This window comes from Rhinolophus sinicus, chromosome X, assembly GCF_036562045.2.
Source record: "Rhinolophus sinicus isolate RSC01 chromosome X, ASM3656204v1, whole genome shotgun sequence".
NCBI lineage: Eukaryota > Metazoa > Chordata > Mammalia > Chiroptera > Rhinolophidae > Rhinolophus > Rhinolophus sinicus.
The window spans coordinates 105306046-105329535 of record NC_133768.1 but is presented as its reverse complement, the minus strand read 5'-3'; positions in this window follow the sequence as shown (position 1 = coordinate 105329535).

The window sequence follows — 23490 nt, the reverse complement described above, 5'->3', positions numbered from 1 at the left end:
AAGAATACTTCAATGCCTGTTGAAGTCCAATGGTTCTCTTGGGGATAGATGTCTTCAATGGGAATTTACCTATGGACACCATAGTGTGGTAGTTAAAATGTTGGGCTCTGGAGAAGTAAACAAATAATACAAGAAAATATACTTGAACTAAGAAATGAGCTCAATCTGCTGGCTTACAGCTCACTGAAGTTAAGGTTGGATTGATGAGAAATATGTATACCTTAGCATTTTCTGGTAATATTCCTCTACTCCAGGGGTCAGTAAACATTTTCTGTAAAGGGTCAAGAGAGTAAATATTTTAGGTTTTGGAGTCCACAGAAGGTGTCGGCTGCATATTCTTTTTTTTTTGACAACCCTTTCAAATGGTAAAAATCACTCATAGTTACAGACTGCACAAACATAGGAAGTGTGGGCTATAGTTTGCCAGACTCTGCAAGGATAAAGACAAACTCTTAGAAACATTAATGCAGAAAGAATAAATTACCTAGAAAGGAAAAAAAAAATCAGATTGGAATTGGATTTCTCATTTGCAACACTGAAACTGGGAAGCTCTTGAAAAGCATCTACAGACTGCTGATCAAAAAGCATCACCAAGTAACAATCTTAGACCAAAGCAATGGGATCCGTTGCCATCGTCCTTCAGGCGAACACTCTGGCCTTCCTCTGGCAATGACCTTCCTCACAGGGCAATGAGTCCCATGACCCAAGGGGCCACACCCCCTGGATGGCCATTGTTCTGGGAGTCAGCAGCTGGTTCTCCCTGTGCCCTCACTTCCTGGTACAGAACTGGAGTCAAGGGATTTTTTTAAAGATTTTATTGGGGAAGGGGAACAGGACTTTATTGGAGAAAACTGTGTCCTTCCAGGCCTCTTTTTCCAAGTCAAGTTGTTGTCCTTTCAATCTCAGTTGTGGAGGGTGCCGTTCAGCTTCAAGTCGTTGTCCTTTCAGTCTTAGTTGTGGAGGGCACAGCTCAGCTCCACGTCCAGTTGCCGTTGCTAGTTGCAGGGGGTGCAGCCCACCATCCCTTGCGGGAGTCAAACTGGCAACCTTGTGGTTGAGAGGATGCTCTCCAACCAACTGAGCCATCTGGGAGCTCAGCGGCAGCTCAGCTCAAGGTGCCGTGTTCAATTTTAATTGCAGGGGGCGCTGCCCACCATCCCTTGCGGGACTCGAGGAATTGAACTGACAGCCTTGTGGTTGAGAGCCCACTGGCCCATGTGGGAATCGAACCGTCAGCCTTCGGAGTCAGGAGCGCGGAGCTCTAACCGCCTGAGCCACCGGGCCGGCCCCAAGGGATTTTTTTTGGAACCTGTCCTTTCAGGCCATTATAAAGATATGTTTATCAAGGTGGGATACTAGAACATGATTTTGGTTTATAGCTTTAAAATATTTAGATACATAGTATGTAGACCTCTATTTTTATCCTTCTCTGGGCCCCACAGATGTTATTAGGTCTGATCATAACTCAAGAATCATACTCTAGCCATGCTGTCAATAATATGTCAAAGATGTAATAAAACAGATACTTGGAAACATGAGAATTTAGAGATTATATCATCCCTGTACCTCATGTGAAGAAAATACTTGAATGTAAAAAATAACCAAACATTAAAGGAACCAAAAGGGAAACCTCAAGATAGAAGAGAGGAAGAAGAGAGAAAACTATGATGAGCAAGATTTTATAGAAACCAATGGAATAGGTTAGAAAATTACAAAATTTAGAATATGTGCCGTATGGGCAAAGTAAGTGCTCTAGAAATAAGATAGATATAAGGGAAATGTGAATTACTGCAAACCTGTCTTAACAGAACCTAGAACCTGGGAATGGGGAACGGACAAAATAAATGCCTTCCAAAGGTCTTTTTGCAGTTGTGTGGTATTGCTGTGGGAATAGCTAGAAAAAGTGAAAACCATGCAGATATTTTAAAGGCCTCAGATTGTTGAAGAGGAGGTAATTAGGGAGCACACGGAGAATCTTGGCAGAGGACACAGTACTTCTTGGTATGGGAAATACGGGAGTGGCTTTTAAACAACCACGAATTTGTTTACGTGATGGATATGATGCAGTGTTTCCCCGAAAATAAGACCGGGTCTTACATTAATTTTTGCTCTGAAAGATGCATTAGGGCTTAGTTTTCAGGGGATGTCTTATTTTTTCATGTACAACAATCTACATTTATTCAAATACAGTCATGTCCTCTTCTGGAACATCGTCATGAAGTACTAAATGCGTCCATCTGGCTGACAATCTTAACTGGGGCTTATTTTGGGGGTAGGTCTTATTTTCAGGGAAACATGGTCTTACCAAAAGAGTCACTTAGATTTATACCAACTGACTTTGAAGGGCTTTCCCTGAGTGGTGGTGTATGGAAAAAGACCAATGCAGTAAGGCATATGAAAAAATGATCTATCTCACTGTTGTAAAACAAGTAATTGACAGGTGAAACCTCTTCTATATGTGCATGTTGTACATATAAAGTTGTTAACACAGGTTACCTGGGCTGTGGTGGGTATTATTGGATGGGAGGAAAAGAGGGAAATGTTACAGTCAAGTGAAAAAAGAAAAGATAAAACGTCCATATGAAAAAAAAGACAGCACTGCTCCCCTGCCTTCAAAATAGCATTTCATTCTCAAGAAAATCTGTGAAATGCTAGATTGTACTAAGTTAAAATAGGTTTCTTTACTGTCGGCCTTCATAGAACCTTGGATCTATTAGGTATACACTCCGAACCCTTAAGAGAAAGATACATTAGATAGAATACATATTTTGTGGCACACTTTGAAAGAGTATTTTGCAGGACAGTTTGGGACATGCTGCTTTAGTCATGTTTAATATGAATATTGATATTGCCCTCTGGGGTGTGTGAGTGTGTGTGTGTGTGTGTGTGTATATATATATTTTTTTTTTAATTAAAATTTAATGGGATGACAATGGTTAGTAAAATTACATAGGTTTCATATAATTCTGTATGGTAGATATATTATTATGACTCTTTGGTTCCGTGTCTTTAGTAAATACATAATTAAAGTACCTTGTCATGTTGCTTACCATTATTTAGCACCCCCAGATTATTTGGAAATGATTGTGTAGGCCTTTCACTTTCTTCTCATGCATAGTCTGTTGATTTGGTGAATGCTGGATATTTGTTACCTCGATAATGTCTGGTAAGTATTCCTAGTGCATTCTTACTGCGAGTAGATTGTTGAGATTTAAGTTTATCTTTTTCTTCCTTCATTGCACTGCCCTCTACAATTTTCAAGGATCATCATGACTCTATATTAAATGGACTACTTTTTCAGATACTAAACAACACTCTTCCTTTTCTTAGCTTGAGCTTGTACAAGCTGACAGTTTAATCCAGATACTGTGTAATCCCTTGAATTCAAAGCTTGGACACTGCTGGAAGAAAGAAATACATGTTTTCTATCATCTCAGTCAAAAGACAGAATTGAAAAAGGAAATGTTGAACTGTAAGTATTTTCATTCTTTTGCTGAATACTGTCAGGTTTGGAAAGGTGCACAAGTGTTTTGATAACTGACTTCGATGTTTTCAAGGACTCAGATGATAGGATTGAGAGGTTGCTCATTTAACAGGCACTGGCTGACATAGTTTCACCAGCTAGCGAATAGTGACAACTTTTGTGAGCAGTGGCTTCATTTTTACAGTATTTCAGACTCTGAATGTAAGGCGCCATATAATATGGAATCATAGAATCAATCTCAAGAAACAACCGTGTTAGGATGAGCTAGGGTATGCTGCAGGAACAAATGGCCCCCAAATCTTAGTGACTTAAAGTAACAAAATTCATGCCCTACTCACACTGCAAACCCTCCAAGGATTGGCTGGGGGCTCTGCTCCTACATTGTCCTCCCTCTAAAACCCAGGCTGTTGAAACAGCCACCATCTGGAACGTCGCCAAATGCTGTGGCAAAGGGGAAAATTGACTGTAAAGGCTCTCAAAACTTCCATTCTGCCTGGTGGTGACGTGTGTCACTCTTGTTCACATGGCACAGGCCAAAGCAAGTCACATGGCCACACCTGATTGCTAATGGGTGGAGAAGTGCCATCAACCTAGGTCCAGAAGGATAGCCATGATCTTGTGAAGAGCTACTTACCACACGGTCCTTTGAAAGGCTGTCCAATCTAAACCTGGACAAAATTCTGTGTTTGCTATGGCTAGTTTGTACATTCACACACACTCTCCGAAGTCATATACTCATAAAGGGACACTATATCTTTATCATTACTCTCAGTATTACAATTCCTTACCTATGAGCAGAGTTCTAAATTTGAATAACCAGCCCAACATATGATTACATTATTTGTTTAGGCTGAACACTGCAGTTTCTTACCAGGATTTGTGTGTGATTTTCTGAAATAAATACATTTTAGAGAATATTTTGTTTAACACAAATGTTGCTTGTTGTACAGAGAGAACGAGGAAGACCTAGTCTTCAAATACCTTATGAGTATTTTTTTTGCGTGTGTGATATCTCAGGAGCTGTGGTCATGACCAGATGTTTGAGGATGGGGAGGTTGAGTGAAATAAAGAGTAAGGAGAGAATACCTGGAACTTATTTCTACTCTTCATAAATCAGAATTGGTGTGTGTGAAAGATGGTTTGATTCAAGATAAATTTCATTCTATTTTGTTTTTATTGCATTAGACTGCAGCATTCAATATTTTCTAAATGATATGTTGATAAATCACATTAGTAATAAAAACTAAACATTTGAAACTACATATGGAAATGAGTGAACATCTTTCGTAAACCAGTTTTGTTAAAAAAAGAAAGGTAGACTCAAAATATGTGAAGGGTAGATTAGAGCTTTTTAAATTCTCATAATTGAAAGCCTAATTCTTTTCAAAATATATTTTTGGAGAATCTCAAATATTACTACTAGGGGCACTTAGGGAATGATTTTCATCTGGAACAGCTCTGTGGCCTACATGAGGTCACACAGAGCGAGAGATCAGCTTTCTAGTCTTTTCAAGTTTTGTGAGTTTTTTTTCCTTCAGGAAATATCTGGTAACTTCTTTCCAAGTCACTATTAACAGTTAGCATCTTGCCCAGCTGCTCTCATGCTCATTTGGAGAGTTTTCTGGTTTTGCCTTTTCGGGGGATGAAAATCACCAAATTCTGTGAACACTTATTTTGCAACTTGATGCCTCGTACTTCAATGATCTCCAGCTTATTGCATTTTATGTAAAAACTGATCTAACAGAATGAGTATTTGTCTCGATTTTAAAAGTAGGAAAACGGGGGCCGGCCCGGTGGCTCAGGCGGTTAGAGCTCCATGCTCCTGACTCCGAAGGCTGCCGGTTCGGTTCCCACATGGGCCAGTGGGCTCTCAACCACAAGGTTGCCACTTCAATTCCTCGAGTCCCGCAAGGGATGGTGGGCAGCACCCCCTGCAACTAAGATTGAACATGGCACCTTGAGCTGAGCTGCCACTGAGCTCCCGGATGGCTCAGTTGGTTGGAATGCGTCCTCTTCAACCACAAGGTTGCCGGTTCGACTCCCACAAGGGATGGTGGGCTGTGCCCCCTGCAACTAGAAAACAGCAACTGGACCTGGAGCTGAGCTGCGCCCTCCACAACTAAGATTGAAAAGACAACAACTTGAAGCTGAACAGCACACTCCACAACTAAGATTGAAAGGACAACTTGACTTGGAAAAAAAGGCCTGGAAGTACACACTGTTCCCCAATAAAGTCCTGTTCCCCTTCCCCAATAAAATATTTAAAAAAAAAAAAAAAGTAGGAAAACTGAGAATCAGAGCGATTTAATGACTTGTCCACGTTGAATTAATATTTGAAACAAAGTCTCTCTTCTTTCTAAACCTGTGGTTTTCCACTGTACCATGATGCCACCCTAAAGACAGGAGAATATTCTACAGTAGAGAAGATCATTGTTCACAGAAGCTCTAGCCACTTTATGAGAAATTTCTCATTAATCCTCATAACACATAACATACCTAGGATTCTAACCATTTAACAGCTAGAAAAACTAAGACTCAAAGATGATACTATTATTACCACATCAGCAAGAGAACTTGTTGTATTGGTATATGCAAAAGACACAGATAATCCACCTTGAAAAAGTATGCGCTTTCAACACTTCGGTGATTGATTACTAATACCATAAGTTGGAAGAAAACTGAAAACTCATTATTTTTCTGTGGTCTGAATACCCAAACAGATAATCCTTTCAAAAGATTTGTATTTGTCTCTTTGGTATTGCTCAGCATACTTCCTTTCCAATAGCCCAGAATTGCACTGAAGAATATAATTAATGGAATGAAGAAAACACTCTCAATAATTCAAAATTTCATGATACTATTTCATCTAGAACGATGGCACTGAATATAACCTTGATTATCTTTTTTCTTTTCTTTTAGTTGAACAGTAAAAAACACAAGACGTGCTTGTTATTCTACTTTGAAACATTTTGGTGAAGTACAGCAGTTCAGATCATTGAAAACAGCACGTCGTTACACTGAGGTTGGTTTTTCTGGCTTAACCTCCTTTTCCTCTTATGCTGTAGAATGAGTAGAACTGTTACATGAATATGGTTAAAGTGTTCGCACTGAGCAACTATCTCACCTAAATAACACCGAGCACTAGCTGTCACCTCACACCCCTTGTACACGTCCATCTCCTACCCCACTCAGTCAATAGTCACATTTGGACTGATATTTCGTTTATGTGGTGTATCCCATTAATCAATTTGCATATGTTGAACCATCCTTGTGCCCCTGGGATGAACCCCACTTGATTGAGATGTATAAACTTTTTAATGTATTGTTGTATTCGATTTGCTAGAATTTTGTTTAGGATTTTTGCAGCTATAGTCATCAGAGATATTGGTTCATAGTTTCCTTTTTGTGTGGTTATCCTTACCAGGTTTTGGTATCAGGGTAATTTTGACCTCATAAAATGAGTTAGGGAGTATTGCCTCTTCTTCAATTTTTTGGAAGACTTTGAGGAGGACAGAGGTTAAATCGTCTTTGAATGTTTGGTAGAATTCACTAGTGAAGCCATCTGTTCCTGGACTTGTACTTTTGGGAAAGCTTTTGATGACTCTTTCAATTTCTTTGCTGTTGATCGGTCTCTAGAATTTCCAGTTTTTTGTGATCCAGACTAGAAAGGTTATATATTTAAAGAACTTGTCCATTTCGTCTAGGTTATTGAATTTGGTGGCATACAGTCCTTCATAGTATTCTTGGATGATCCTTTGTATTTTGTAGTATTCATCATAACGTCTCCTCTTTCATTTCTGATTTTGGTTATTCGTGTCTTTTCTCTTTTTACTGTAGTGAGTCTAGCCAGTGGTTTGTCAGTTTTATTAATCTTTTCAAAGAACCAACTCTTTGTTGCATTATTTTTTTTTATTAGTTTCAGGTGTACAAAGCATTAATTTTTAAAATTGCCTTTTTGTTCTCTATTTCATTTAATTCTGCTCTAATTTTTATTATTTTCTCCCTCTACTGACTTTGGGCTTCATTTATTCTTCTTTTCCTAGTTCTTCAAGATGTAATGTTAGGTTGTTTATTTGGGGTTTTTCTTGTTTCTTGAGATTGGCCTGTAATGATATAAACTTCCCTCTTATTACCGTTTTTGCTGTATCCCCAAAGTTTTGATATGTTGTATTGTCATTCTCATTTGCTTCTGTGTATCTTTTGATCTCTCCTTTTATTTCTTCTTTGACCCAGTTGTTCTTTAGTAGCATGTTCTTTAATCTCCACATATTTATGGCTTTTCCCACTTTCTTTTTGTAGTTGATCTTCAGTTTCAAAGCATTGTGGTTAGAGAATATGCTTGGTATGATTTCAGTCTTCTTAAGTTTGTTGATATGCTAGTTTTGTGTCCCAACATATGGTCTGTCGTTGAGAATGTCCCATGTGCACTAGAGAAGAATGTATAATCTGGTGTTCTGGGATGAAAAGTTTTATAAATATCGATTATGTCTGTTTGGTTTAATGTGTCATTTAAGGACGATATTTTCTTATTGATTTTCTGTTTGGATGATCTATCTATAGCTGTCAATGCTGGTATTTAGGTCCCCTACTGTAATTGTGTTTTGTCAGTTCCTCTCTTTAGTTCTGTTTGTAGTTGCTTTGTATATTTCAGTGCTCCCTGATTGGGGGCATAAATATTGATGATTGTTATGTCTTCTTGTTGTATAGTCCCCTTTATCATTATGAAATGTCCATCTTTGTTACCTTTTTTAGTTTGAAATCTATTTCATCAGGTATAAGTACAGCTACACCCACTTTTCTGTGGATGCCATTTGCTTGGAGTATTGTTTTCCACTCTTTCACTTTGAGTCTGTTTTTGTCCTTTAGCTGAGATGTGTCTCTTGAAGGCAGCATATAGTTGGGTTTTGTTTATTTACATTTAGGGTGATTATTGATGTATGAGGATTTCCTATAGCCATTTTCTTTTGTTTTCTAGTAGTTCAGTGTCTCCATTGTTTTTTTGCCCTTGTGTTTCTGTCTGTTATTCTAGTTTGGTGGTATTCTATGATTTTTTTCCCTCTGTTTCCTCTTTTTCTTTGTTATGTGTCTCAGTTCTGGATTGCGCGCGCGCGTGTGTGTGTGTGTGTGTGTGATTACCATTAAGTTTATGCAAAAGAAAGTTTCATATATACAATAGTTCTTTTTTTAAGCATGCATCTTATCTCCAGTCCCCTTCTCAAATTCAGACTTTTTCCCCCTCCCCTTTTACATTTTTGTTGTCACAATTATCCCTATTTGTTCTGTGAGTTCATTTCCGAGTTGCAGTAGCTATGTCTTCTTTCTCTCTCTCTGTTTTGAAATACTTTCACCTCCTTTAACCTTTATGTAATGTTTAAGTGTATGGTACCCTATTCTGAATAAGGGTTGCAATTTCTTGCTTTGGTCTGTCTGTTAGTCATTTTACTCATTGTTTTGTATCCTTTTGTCTTTTTATTTCAGGTAGAACAACCCCCTTCAGTATTTCCTATAATGTAGGCTTTGTGGTGGAAAATTCTGTCAGCTTCTCTATGTCTGGAAAGGTCTTTATTTCTCTTTCATATCTAAAGGATAACTTTGCTGGATATATTATACTTGGCTAGTAATTTCTCTCTTTCAATGGTTTGAATTTTCGATTCAAGTTCCTCCTAGCTTATAGAGTTTCTGCTGAAAAATCTGATGATAATCTAATAGAATTTCCTTTATAGGTTACCATCGTCTTTTCCCTGGTTTCTTGAGAATTCTGTCTTTGTCATTAATTTTTGACAGTTTTAATATAATGTGCCTTGGAGAAGGCCTTTTTGGATTGAGATAATTAGGCGTTCTGTTTGCCTCTTGGATTTGAGGATCCAGTTCCTTCCATACTTTTGTGAAGTTCTTATCAACTATTTGTATGAATAGGCTCTTGGTTTCCTTATCCCTCTAGTATAGCCATTATTGTCATATTGCTCTTTCTTTTTTTTTTTCTTTTCAGATCTTTTAAAGCTGGTGTGTGATTCCCACCATCTTGCCTTTTTTTTATTTTTTATTTTATTTTATTAAATTTATTGGGGTGACAATTGTTAGTAAAATTACATAGATTTCAGGTGTACAATTCTGTATTACATCATCTATAAATCCCATTGTGTGTTCATCACCCAGAGTCAGTTCTCCTTCCATCACCATATATTCGATCCCCTTACCCTCATCTCCCACCCCCACCCCCACCCCCTTACCCTCTGGCAACCACTAAACTATTGTCTGTGTCTATGAGTTTCTGTTTCTCATTTGTTTGTCTTGTTCTTTTGTTGTTTTTGGTTTATATACCACATATCAGTGAAATCACATGGTTCTCTGCTTTTTCTGTCTGACTTGTTTCGCTCAGCATTACTCTCTCAGGATCCATCCATGTTGTCACAAATGGTCCTATATCATCTTTTCTTACCGCCGAATAGTATTCCATTGTGTATATATACCACAACTTCTTTATCCATTCATCTATCGAAGGACATTTTGGTAGTTTCCATGTCTTGGCCACTGTAAACAAAGCTGCAATGAACATTGGAGCACACGTTTCTTTATCTCTAAATGTTTTCAGATTTTTTGGGTAGATACCCAGGAGAGGGATTGCTGGGTCATATGGCAATTCTATTTGTAATTTTTTGAGGAGCCTCCACACTGCCTTCCATAACGGCTGCACCAGTCTGCATTCCCACCAACAGTGTATGAGGGTTCCTTTTTCTCCACAGCCTCTCCAACATTTGTTACTATTTGTCTTGTTGATGATAGCCATTCTGACTGGGGTGAGGTGATATCTCATTGTGGTTTTGATTTGCATTTCTCTGATGATTAGTGATGTTGAGCATTTTTTCATATGTCTATTGGCCATTTGTATGTCCTCTTTGGAGAAATGTCTCTTCAAGTCCTCTGCCCATTTTTCAATTGGGTTGTTTGTTTTTTTGTTGTTGAGTTGCATGAGTTCCTTGTATATTCTGGATACTAGCCCCTTATCGGAGGCACTGTTTGCAAAAAGCTTCTCCCATTCAGTTGGTGGCCTCTTTATTTTGTCAATGGTTTCTTTTGCTTTGCAGAAGCTTTTAAGTTTCATGTAGTCCCATTCGTTTATTTTAGCTTTTACTTCCATTGTCTTTGGAGTCAAGTTCATAAAATGCTCTTTGAACCCAAGGTCCATAAGTTTAGTACCTATGTTTTCTTCTATGCAGTTTATTGTGTCAGGTCTTATGCTTAAGTCTTCGATCCATTTTGAATTAACTTTGGTACATGGTGACAGATAGCAGTCCAGTTTCATTCTTTTGCACGTGGCTATCCAATTCTCCCAGCACCATTTATTGAAGAGGCTGTCTTTGCTCCATTGTATGTTTTTAGTTTCTTTGTCAAAAATTATCTGTCTATATTTATGTGATTTTATTTCCGGGTTCTCAATTCTATTCCATTGGTCTATGTGTCTGTTTTTCTGCCAATACCATGCTGTTTTGATTATTGTAGCCCTGTAGTACAAGCTAAAGTCAGGAAGTGTGATACCTCCATTATTGTTCTTTTTCCTTAAGATTGCTTTGGCTATTCGGGGTCTTTTGTGGTTCCAAACAAATCTGATGATTTTTTGTTCTATTTCTTTAAAATATGCCATTGGGATTTTGATGGGGATTGCATTGAATCTGTATATTGCTTTGGGTAATATGGCCATTTTAACTAGGTTGATTCTTCCAATCCATGAGCACGGAATGTCTTTCCATTTCTTTGTGTCTTCTTCAGTTTCTTTCAAAAATGTCTTATAGTTTTCAGCATATAGGTCTTTCACATCCTTGGTTAAGTTTATTCCTAGGTATTTATATTGCTCTTTCTGATTGAGAGATAGAGAATTCTTGTAGAGTTTCTTTCTTTCTTTCTTTCTTTCTTTCTTTCTTTCTTTCTTTCTTTCTTTCTTTCTTTCTTTCTTTCTTTCTTCCTTTCTTTCTTTCTTTCTTTTTTATATTCTCAAGTCTCTCTCTTCTTCCATCTGCATCATTTCCAGGTTTTCTATCCTTGATATTACTAATTTGTTCCTCTATATGGTCAGCTTTATTTCCTAAGCTCAGTATTTCATTCTTCATCTCTTTTATTGAGTTCTTCAGATCCAGAATTTCTATTTGGTTCTTTAAGGTTTCAATCTCTTTGGTAAAGTATTTATTTTGTTCATTGATTTTATTTCTGAGTTCATTAAACTGCCTATCTGAGTTTTCTTGCATCTCATTGAGCTTTTTCAGAACTGTAATCTTGAATTCTCTGTCATTTAAATCACATATTTTTATATCTTTAAGTTTATTTTCTGGAGATTTTTTATTTTCTTTCTGAGCTGCCCTGTTACTTTGGTTGTTCATGGTATTTGATGGATGATTTCTTGCCTAGGCATTTATGGGAATGAACTCTGCTGCTTTTTTTTTTTTCTTCTTTTCTTTAAGAGTAATATCTCTTTAGCAGGTTGATAAGAGGAGGTATTTTTTTGTTTTCCAGTAGGTGGTGCTGAAATATTTTATATTCTTTTGCACTGCTCTGGCTTCTCGGATCTCTGATGGGTGGTGCTAGATGCTATGTATTCCCTGGGGAGGTGGGCATCTCTTCTGTGACCAGGCACCCCAGTATCAGGGTACCACCCATGTGGGAGAGTAATGAGTGCTGGGTAATGGGGTTCCCAGCCCCTGAATTCCCAGCGCTGCTCCTGCAGCCAGATGCAGTGCTGCACTGCCTGAGCTGTTCCAGGTGCCCCTCCAGGAATCAGCAGCAAAGGGTGGGTGTGGGGGTGCTGGGAGAGGCTGCTGGTGTGTTTGTGGTTTTGTTCTCCTCCCAGTAAAGGTGACTGCCAAATGTCAGCTGCCTCACCTCTGTATCTCCACCCTTGTCGCCGAGATTAGCGTCAGTGTGTCTCTTCCACTCAGGAACTCTCTCTCCAGTTCTCAGGGCTATAGAAATTCTGTTCTGTAACCTAACACTCACAGTTTCTCCTGGGGCTCACTGCTAGTTCTGGGAGGGTGCGGGGAGGTGAGCGCTGGGAAGGTTGGGGTAGGCGGGCTGTTTCTGTGGCTTTATTTTCCACCGGGCAACAGCAGCTGCTAGAACACAGCTGTTGCACTTCTATATTCGGTCTCTGCCACAGTCTTTGCCCCAGGTCTCTGCCCCACTGGGTTCAGGTATATTTTATGCTGATCACTCAGGCAGAAAAGCTTGGGGCCACAGAGAGTGCAACTGCAGCCTGGATCTTCCCGTCTCTCAAGACCTGCAGTGAGCTCTGGGCTGCGTCTGCAACCTCTGTCTCTTCTCCTTTCCCTCCTACCTTGTTCGCTCCGATTTGCCCACCTTCAGGTGTTTAGATGCACCAATCTCTCAGACACATTTGTGTGTTGTGCAGGGTATCCTTTGTTGAATTATAGCTGTTCAACTTCTTGTAACTTCAAGGGGAGAGATCAGAGGGACCTCTCACGCTGCCATGCTTCTGATGTCACCTCTCTAGAGATAACAACTTGATAGTTTCTTCAATGAACCTGTATCCTATTCAGAATTAAGTCTAAATTCATGAACATCTCATACCTTATTCAGTCTTTCCCCCATAACTGGTCTCATCCTTTTTTAACCATGTACCATCTACTCCCGTACACATACACTCACACTTCAGCCATGTCAAACTACTTAAAAGACCATTTTGCCATATTTTCTCATGTCTCTATTCCTTTTATTCATGTTCACTCTATTTTTAACACTCTCTCTTCTGGCCCTTGATGAGTTCTCTCTTTCAACTTAGCTATCATCTCTTTTAGGAAAAACCTAACTTGCCCTCATTACACTCATTGTAATCTCTAGTTAGCTCAATTCTAGCCTTTATTATAGTGTATTATAATTGCTTTCTTATGTATTTGTCTCCTCCATTAAACTGAGCAAACTGAGGGCACAGACTTTGTCTCATTTATCTTTGTGTTTCAAATGCCTACCATAATACCAGTGTATCCTAGGATCACATAAATGTTGAATGAGGAAATAATCACTTTATGAGCATGAGCTTGATTTTCCATGCTGAAGAATAAGACCATTTTGCTCATGGTACTTAGTGCCTTTTATGGAGTATAGCTTCATAGATACTATTCCTTTCTCCCTCTCTATAAACTGAAGTCAAGGTATAGAAGTTGCTTCCAAAGGTGTATCAACAGCTGGCAGCACAGCTGCTGTGGCATCTGGAGGATGCACTAGTCCATGAGGATGAATATTTTTTTTTTTATGCCTAGAAAGTATAAGTTGTTTTTATTCGAATACATAAAAAAATTAAAAAATCAATTTGTTAATAGCAAAATAAAGCACATTCTTGGGTGTTTAAACTGTAATGATTTTAGAAAGCCTTTGCTAAAAAGTTACACGTAATTTTTTTTTTTTCAAATCAGGAGGGGAGTATCTGGATTGGATCCAGGAATAGAGAAAGACTTTAAATGAAAAAAAACTTGTGAAATCTGAGTGAAGTCTAGAGTCAGTGTTGGTGTCTTAGTTTTGACAAATATTCCATTATATTGTAAGATGTTGACAATACTGGAAACTGGGTAAGGAATATGTGGGAAGTCTGCACTATCTTTGCAACTTTTCTGTGAATCTAAAAGTATTCCAATAAAGGATTTATTTTAAAAATAGGAAGAGGTTGCACACAATGTAAATATATACATGTACCACTGAATTGTACACTTAAAACATGGTAAAAATAGTGAATTTTATATTGTGTTTGTTTTACCACAATAGGGAGATTACTAGGTATGCTGGGGAAGAGCGATAGTAAAGGGAATGAGATATATTTTTTAAAACATTCTTTGTACTTCTGCAGCAAGCCAGGCACTGTTCTAGAAATAAAAGGGGTTTTTATCTCCACTGTTACTGATGAGTTCACCAAGGTTACATGAGTTTAGGTAATATTATATCTAGGCCCTACTCTGGGCTTGCTTTAATCCATGCTTAAGAGAGAGAGGGACCCTGGGGTGTATAATTTATAAAGAGTGATTTTGATGAGTCCAATGTTGAGCCAAGTTTGAGAACCACTGCTCTAAGGCTTTTATATCCAATGCCTTTAAAAGACTATTTCTCTTATCTTGAAGATGAAAGTGGACAGTGTAGGATCTTCTATAATGTGGACCCTGAGAACTGGAAAGACTCCTACAGCCCAAGGCTAAAGCCTTGAATACTGCAGTAGAACTGGATCAAATATCATACTCCACATAAAGCTCCAAGTCCAGAGGGTAATTTGCCCTGAAGATTTCTGGTTGTGTATTACAGACTGAAGTCAGCTCCACATTATCAATTGAAATAATTGGCCACTTCTTGTCTTCTATCTCCATAGATGTTATTGACTGCAGAGACCTCTGGTCACCAGGGAATTTTCAGATAGAGTAAAAAGGCAATTAGAGGCTGGCCGGGTGAATGGATTAAGGCAGTATGCTAGGAAGTTCAGAAAATAAGTAAGCAAACACTCAAAGAAACAAACAACCATGCTCCCTATTTCACTGAGAAAATAGAAGCAATTAGAAGAGACTTCCCCAGTCTTTTAGTGCTATATCTCCTCACTTACCTATATCTGTGTTCATGTATGAGGTGTGATCACAAAATACGATGAATGCTGCTGCCAGGAGCCATCCAACGGAAAGGCAGGGATCTTGAATACGGGAATCAGTGTATTGAACGTTATTAACGGTGTGTGACAAGTTTCAACTTGTTCAGTGCAGTCAGTTGGGTGTGAGCTACGGTTGAGAGAAGGTGTGTTTTAAAGTGTGCCGTAAATCATCCTCCATTATGACAACGCCCCGTGTCACGCATCACTTATGTTATACGGCAATTTCTGCCAACTAAAAACATGACGGTGTGTCCTCATCCACCTTATTCACTGGATCTGGCACCGTGAGACTTCTGGCTCTTCCCCAAAGTGAAAATGACCATGAAAGGAAAACGTTTTGAATCGATTCAGGACATTGAGGCAGCCACAACAGCGCAACTGAAGACACTCATGAAAGAGGACTTCCAGGACTGCTTCAGAAAGTGGCAAGAATGATGGAATAAGTGTGTTCGAAGCGAGAGGGAGTATTTTGAAGGGGATTAATGGTAATGTGTCTTTTACTGTAATACATTTTTTTTATATAAGCGTTCACCATATCTTTTGATCACACCTTGTGTACTGTCTTTTCCGCTGTAACTGGAATGAACTGTGCTCCTACCTAAAGACTAATCTGTCCACTTCTTGCATTAGACTCCAAACTCTCACTAACGTAAGGACAATGCCCAATAATCCTACCCACTCCCTCCTGCCTTTTCCTACCAGATATTTCACTTTAGAAGACCGCTATGCTGTTACTTCCCCAATCAAAAACAAACAAAAATCAAACAACAAAAAAAGCAAACACAAATCTACCGTGTTTCCCCCCAAATAAGACCTAGCCGGACAATCAGCTCTAATGCATCTTTTGGAGCAAAAATTAATATAAGACCTGGTATTATATCATATCATATCATATATCGTATTGTATCATGTCATATATCATATCATATTGTATTATGTTATATTTTATATTATATTATATTATATTATATTATATTATATTATATTATATTAAAGACCCGGTCTTATTTTACTATAAAATTTTATACTAATTTTTGCTCTAAGTGACACATTAGAGCTGATTGTCCGGCTAGGTCTTATTTTGGGGGAAATATGGTAACTAAACAAAACAAAATCACCAAAACCAAAAATCAGCTCTTAACCTCTTGATCACCCTTACCCCTTAGCCATCCACCACCACGTTCACTGCCCTGCTTCTCCTCACATTTTCCCTTGAATCCAGGCTCTGGCTTCTGCTTCTCCACCAAAAGTGCCCTTGGTCACGGTCACCAGCAAACTCTGCATCGCTTAATCCAACGGCCAGTCCTCATTTCTCAACTGATGAGACTTAGCAACATTTGACAAAGCTGATTCCTCCTTTGTCTCAGAAATGCTTTCTGCAGTTTGGCTTCCAGGACCGTGTTTTCCTGCTCCCTGACTGGCTGCTCCTTCTCAGCCTCCTGATTTCTCCTGACCCTCCTGTCTTCTAAATTTTGGAAAATACCAGGCTCAGTCTTGGACCACTATTGTTATGTATACTCATTCCACTGGAGACCTCTCTCGGTGTCTTAATTTTAAATTCTATCAATTTGCTGGTGTTTCCCAGATTTATATTGCCCTTCTGGAACTCTCCCCCGAATTCAATATTAATCTATCCAGCTGCCTCCTTAACATCTTCACTTAGATATCCAATATGTCCAACTAAACTGCTAATCTCTCCCAAGCATGCTTCTCCTGCAATTTTCTCCATCTCAATTAATGGCAAGTCTATCTTTTTAGTGTTTCAGGCCGAAAACCTGTAGTGATTTTTGAATCCTTTATTTCTCACAGCCCACATACTATGTTTTACGTCTTCCTAACTAGTCTTACCCTGTCCAGTATAACATCCATACTATAGCAGAGTAAAGATTCAGAAAATGTAAATTCAGCACCGTATTTTTCTGTTTAACGTAATGTCTGAATTGTTTAGCGTGCCATTCAATGGTCGACATGAACTGCCCCCTCTCCTGCCTCCTATTTCACTCTTCCCTTACCCCCAAAACCCTCTGATCCAGCCCTACTGACATGCTTGTCGTTACCTTCAGCCACCAGATACTTCAGGACATCATACATTTTTCATACTCTGTTCTCCAAAATGGTTATTTCCTGAGTCCTTGAGTGTGTATTTGGAATAGACTTACCTGGTCATTGGCAGAACCTGCACATTAGTTTCTTGGCCTATGAGGTAAGCCCATCAGACCGAGGGACCTGTTTTACGCTAAAGGAAGTGTAGCAGTGGGCACATAATCATGAGATCTACTAGGCCTGTCACATACCACATGACCAAAATGCTACCAGCCCGAGAGTGGTGAAATAAACAGATACAGCTGAGTGAGGCATGATCCTCATGGATGCAGAATGGGCTCGAAATTAAGCACCAGTGTCTTCGTCCATTCGGGCTCCTCTAACAAAATACCACAGACTGGGTAGCTTAAAAAAGACAGAAGTGTATTTATCACAGTTCCGGAGGCTAGGAATTCCAAGATGAAGGTGCCAGAATGGTCTCATTCTGGAAAGAGCCCTCTTCCTGGTTCGTAGCCAGTGACTTCTACCGTGTTTCCCCAAAAATAAGCCCTAGCCGGACAATCAGCTCTAATGCATCTTTTGGAGCAAAAATTAATATAAGACTCGGTCTTATTTTACTATAGTATAAGACCTGGTCTTATATAATATAACATAACATAACATAACATAACATAACATAACATAACATAACAATATAATACTGGGTCTTATATTAATTTTCATCCTGGAAACTTTCCTCTTAGATGTTTCCTTCAGGAAAAGCCCACCCAATTCCTAAAGGATCTGCTTCCAGAAGTTACACGAAGCACATAGGCCTGAGTGGAACAAAGGTTGGATGGTGATGGATGCTGTGCTGTATCACCCAATTCTCCTTCTTCCCAACACCTACAAAACTGCAATACTCATCACCTCAGCTCTTGAGAGTGTAGGTGGCTGGCAGTTCTCAGCTGAGCTTCTCTTCATGGGTTGTCCATGGCTAAAGAGAACTGCTTTTCCTAAGGTTTTATCTCATCTGAGTGGCTGGGGGAGAGGGAGCCTGTAGGCAGTGACTGGCTTGTGCAGGGATTTAGAAACCCAGACTCCTTACCTCAGTTTCAGAAAACTCCTAAGGGCCATCCCATCCCCCGTGCTCCCCATGAGACGAGCTATTGCTGTGACTGTCACAGACCAACTTCTTCCTCTTTCTAATCCTGCTTCATTTACTCCCCTACAGGTGTAGCTTCTGAAAGCACCCCTAACAAATTTGTTGCATGCTAGTCTCTGTCTCCGAATCGGCTTCCCAGGGACGCTGACACATGTCAAACGCTTCTTCCGTCCTTTCTTTCCTTTTAGGCTCCCACTATATATCACATTAGCGTCTTTTTATGTACGTCTTCCCCATTTAGACTCTATGCCTCTTGTGAGCAGGGAGCATCTGCCTGTTCATTGTATCCCCAGGACTCGGAAGAACATTTATCACATGAAAAGTGCACCCCCGTGGCACCACGAAATGGTTTCACTCGGGGATACTGCATTTCAGCCTGGGGGCAGAAGGACATGGAAGTGAACTGGGAGTTTGATGGGAGTTAAGTGGTAGGATAATTTTTATATTAGATTTTTGGAATTTGTTCCGATTGAAGGATTTTTAAGGAAAATTATTCTACCTGATTAAAGGTCAGTGTAAGTAATGGAATACTATTTTGCCGTAAGAAAAGATGAAATAGGAACATTTGTGACAACATGGATGGATCTTTAGAGTATGATGCTAAGCGAAATAAGTCACACAGAAAAAGCAGAGAACCATATGATTTCACTGATCTGTGGTATATAAACCAAAAACAACAAAAGAACAAGACAAACAAATGAGAAACAAAAACTCATAGACACAGACAATAATTTAGTGGTTACCAGAGGGTAAGGGGGGAGAGGGGTGGTAGATGAGGGTAAAGGGGGATCAAATATATGGTGATGGAAGGAGAACTGACCCTGGGTGGTGAACACACAACGTGATATATAGATGATGTATTACAGAATTGTACATCTGAAACCTATGTAACTTTCCTAACCATTGTCACCCCAATAAACTTTAATTTTAAAAAAAGTCAGTGTAAGTAAAGTCGAAAGTTTGAGCACAATGAGATTATGAATAGGATTTCCGAAAATTCCTGTTACCTCAGCAAATTTTCAAATTTCCTCTAAAGAGTTTTCCGTGTGGCTAGTGAGCCACCTGGATAAATCTGGGAATTTTGTGGTGGGGAGAAAAAGGGATTACTACTGTTAAATTCTTAAGATTATTGAAAAATACTTACAACTGAGTCAATGAAATTTATGGATCATTTGATGAAAACTGACAAATGTTTGTTTTTAAGCCTTAGTATTTTATAAAATTTGCTAAATCTTGATTCATATTTAAAAAGGAGGAATCCTAAGCTCATTGGCAAAAGCCAGGACTCTTTTTTCGGGGTAGGTAACATTGTTCTACTGATGGATTGATGGGTCTTAGATAATGAGAATTACTCACTAGGTCTGATAGAGAAATTTCATTTGTAAGTAGACTGTTTTGCATGCTGTCCGTGCTATGTGTGCCTCTTCTTTTCAACTGTGCCGTATACCGATTTACTCTTCAAATAGTGGAGAAGCAGGGTCATTAGATTTTCTGATACTTGAGTTCCCTTTTACAAAGAATATTTGCAGTTAATATACTTATGCATTTATAAATATATCCACCTTCTCACTTCAGCTTTTAGTTTGTGATACTGTGCTACCTGAGATGCTGTTAGTATAGTTCCTTTAATGACATAGAATTTCTTTGTGGGTAGGTAGTTCATGTGGGTAGCACTATTCTGTTGGCATCATATTTGATGACTATAACGGCAACTCCATGACAAAAAGTTCAAATTTATGCCATGAGAACAATGCCACACACTGATTGACTGAATATAACACTGTTATACTGATTGGCTTGGCATTGTATAAATACGGCGTATTTCTGAGGATTTGAACAAATGAAGAAAATCCAATAGATGTTTAGTTGTCATAGGAAACCAGCAGAGACACAGTTTTTTAATATGAAAGCCCAGGAATAGCTATTACCAGAAGATCTACTAGAATAGGAGTCAGGCCTCCTAGTTTCTAGTCTAGGTTCTATTAAGAAGATAACCTGTGCCTGGCAAGTCCCTTTATTTTGCTGGGGCCATGTGTTGAATACCTCCTATCATCTCATTTTCTACCCCAAACAGCTCTTTGAGGATAGGTATTATACCCATTTTACAGATTAGAAAACTGAGGCTCAGACAGTTTAGGTAACTTGCTCAAGGTTGCAAAGAGCCGGAATCACAAGTCTATGCTTTATTCTACTACAATATTTTGTCTTATTTTCCATCCAAAGGACAGAAACAATAATACCTGTTCTGCCTGTTTTAAAAGTGTGTGTGTGTGTGTGTGTGTGTGTGTGTGTGTGAGTGTGTGTGTGTATGTGTTTGAGAGAGAGACACAGAGAGAGAGAGAGAGAGAATGAAATAAGGTGATGATTGTGGAAAAAGTTGTGTAAATTGCAAAGGGCATCTAAATGTCATCACTACTGACTGACTCAGAGATGTATTGATGAATTGTATGCTTTAATTATACCATTAGACCCTTTGTTAAGTTATTTATGCCTTTGTGAAAGAAGCTTATACTCGTGAAAGGAAAAATGGTGCATGAGAGGGCAATAAAGAGCTATCCATGAGGTATGACAAATCAAGATATTTGTTTGAAGGTCTTATGCTTTGTTGTAGTGACTGGAGGCTAGGAAGTGATTTTTAGGAGAGGTGCAAGAAGAGGATATGAATCCATCCCCTTGGGTTAAAAAAACGTGTCTTGCATTTTTATTTAGTCATAAACACCTTCACTCAGACCTCAAAAGTTCTGGGGTAGGTCTGGCCTTTAGCTGCCCTTTGAGGTCAGTGTTATGCCATTTCATAGATGAGATAAATCAAGTTGGGTGACAATAAGTAATTTACCCCCAAACACATACTCGGTACCATCGTCAGGCTGTGGACCCAGGTCTGTGATTTCAAAGCCTTCCTTCTAATCACTAGCTTAAACTGCAGGATTGTGTGTCATTGTTGATCACGGAGTGGGCACGAGTGGGCCCACGGGGGAAGGAGGAAGCTCATCCTGTAATTGTTTGTTGAAGCATTCAGATGTAGAACTGAGGTTTGCTTTTGCTCCCTTGACATTCTCATGTCTTTCACATACGTTTTGTTTGTCTTAGAAAACAATAGTCCTCTTTGTATTTTTTTTTTTTTGGTCTGTGTGTGTGTGTGTGTGTGTGTGTGTGTGTGTGTGTGTGTGGAACAAAACCAAGTTTCAAGACCGACATTCTTCAGGCCAGGCAGAATACAACCCTCTGTTCAACAAATTTGCATTAACCACGTACTACTGCTGCCTAGGAGGTGCTGCAATATGTATTGGGATCACAAAAGAAAATGATTGGAATATAATGACATTTCTAAAATAACGATATGTATGTACTCAGTGCTGTAAGAACACAGTGAACTGAATGACTGCTTTGAATGTATTTTATTTAAATTTAAATGTAAGACAATTTGTTTGTCTTCTATCTTTTAATACCAGCACCGCCGTATAATCCTGGTGCTTTCCATTTAACTAAACAACTTAAGTCAACATCCTTAGTTTTACGTGTGTAGAAATAAAATAAGCAGCTATTTCAGTATTTCAAAATCCTAATTATTGTTGTACGTGTTCCCATCATAAGGCTGAACAAGCTAACCAAAATGTCAACTATCTTTGCTTTTGGGCTGGCTTATATCAAATCAGTGTCAGAGAAAGAACACCTGATTGGCTCTCGATGACATCATAGGAATTTCTGGGCGGGTAGTTGATGCCCCAGTCCTGGAGAACAGAGCCCCATGTGAGATAGTCACAGTACTCAAATTCAACACACCCAGTGTGTGACTAATCTTGGACTTGGGCACAGATTGATGGCCACATTCAAATGATTGGTATCAGTGAGCAGTACATAAGTTTCTGCAGGCTTGCTTGATTTGTAGCTTATCACAAACATGACAGTGATTTATGTGATTTCATAATATTATTATAAAACCTTCATAATTATGGATTGTTGGTTAAAATCTGAATCAACAGTGAACCTGGAAAATAGTAATAATACAGATGGCATGAATTAATTATGAGTTACTAAATGCAGTTTAGAAAGAAAAATAATTACAATGCATGGCCCAGCGAGGAAGCAAATATTACATACAAAAGGTGGTTTGAAGGTTGAAAACCAAGGGACTGATTCATTTGCGGTCCCCATTTTTCCTTCTGTATCTCCTACTTTTCTTCCTATGAACTCTGGACTTCATTTAAGAATTATCTCAAGAAAAAACAAGTTTAAATACACACACACAAAAAGAATCATCTCAAGTTTTATATGTAATGGTGGAAATTATTTAGTTCCTTTTCTTCTGAATCATTATTGTAGTGTATGTTTATGTATGTAGACAGCATAACTTAAAGAGTAATTGATATATTTGTCTCCACAGAAACTGATGTGAAAGTTCAATCTCTATTTTAATAACACGTTTTTTTGTGCTATTCAATAGTACTGATTCTGATTGATTCCTGGGTATATGATTCCCACATTATTTTTCATAGGTCGTGGTCCTGCCAGAATCTTCTCATAGATGCAGTGTCAAATGTTCTTATGTGTAATGTTTTAGCATTAACAATTTGTCTGCATGTATTATTTGGTTTCCTTGAAGGGCTGTCAAATACATCATCCTATTGTGGTTATCTGTGCACACAGAGCCTGAGTAATCCTGATTTCTCACTGTTTCACTACTCATGAAGTATGTATGTGTCATATATGCTACCTGTTTTATGTGGTACCACAGATCAGAGCTATGCAATTGTAGGTAAAGTGGGCATTCGGAAATTACTTGCTGAATTTAATGGCATTTGGATGGTTTGGATGAGGAAATGTTATGATTGAATCTGTTGGGAAATGGAGGCAAAGCAGATTTTTCTCGTGAATTGTGTAACCTGCCCATATTGTTTTGCCATATATCCTCTTTAAAAAATTACTGTGGACTAAAAATGAAGAGAGCGCCTGTTGAATAAAAATCTAAGGGCATCATGGCATGGCTCTAAGAAAGCACTGAAAACAGCACAAGTTTTTAATGGTAAAATACACATAAGATTTACCATTTTAAATATTTTCAAGTGTGTGCTTCAGTGGCATTTAGAACATTCACATTCTCAATGTCCTTGGGAAGCCACAGAGTAGCCCAAATGTTGATAGAAGAAAAGCATTGGAGCTAGTCCCTCAGGGAACCACCAGACCTACTAAAAC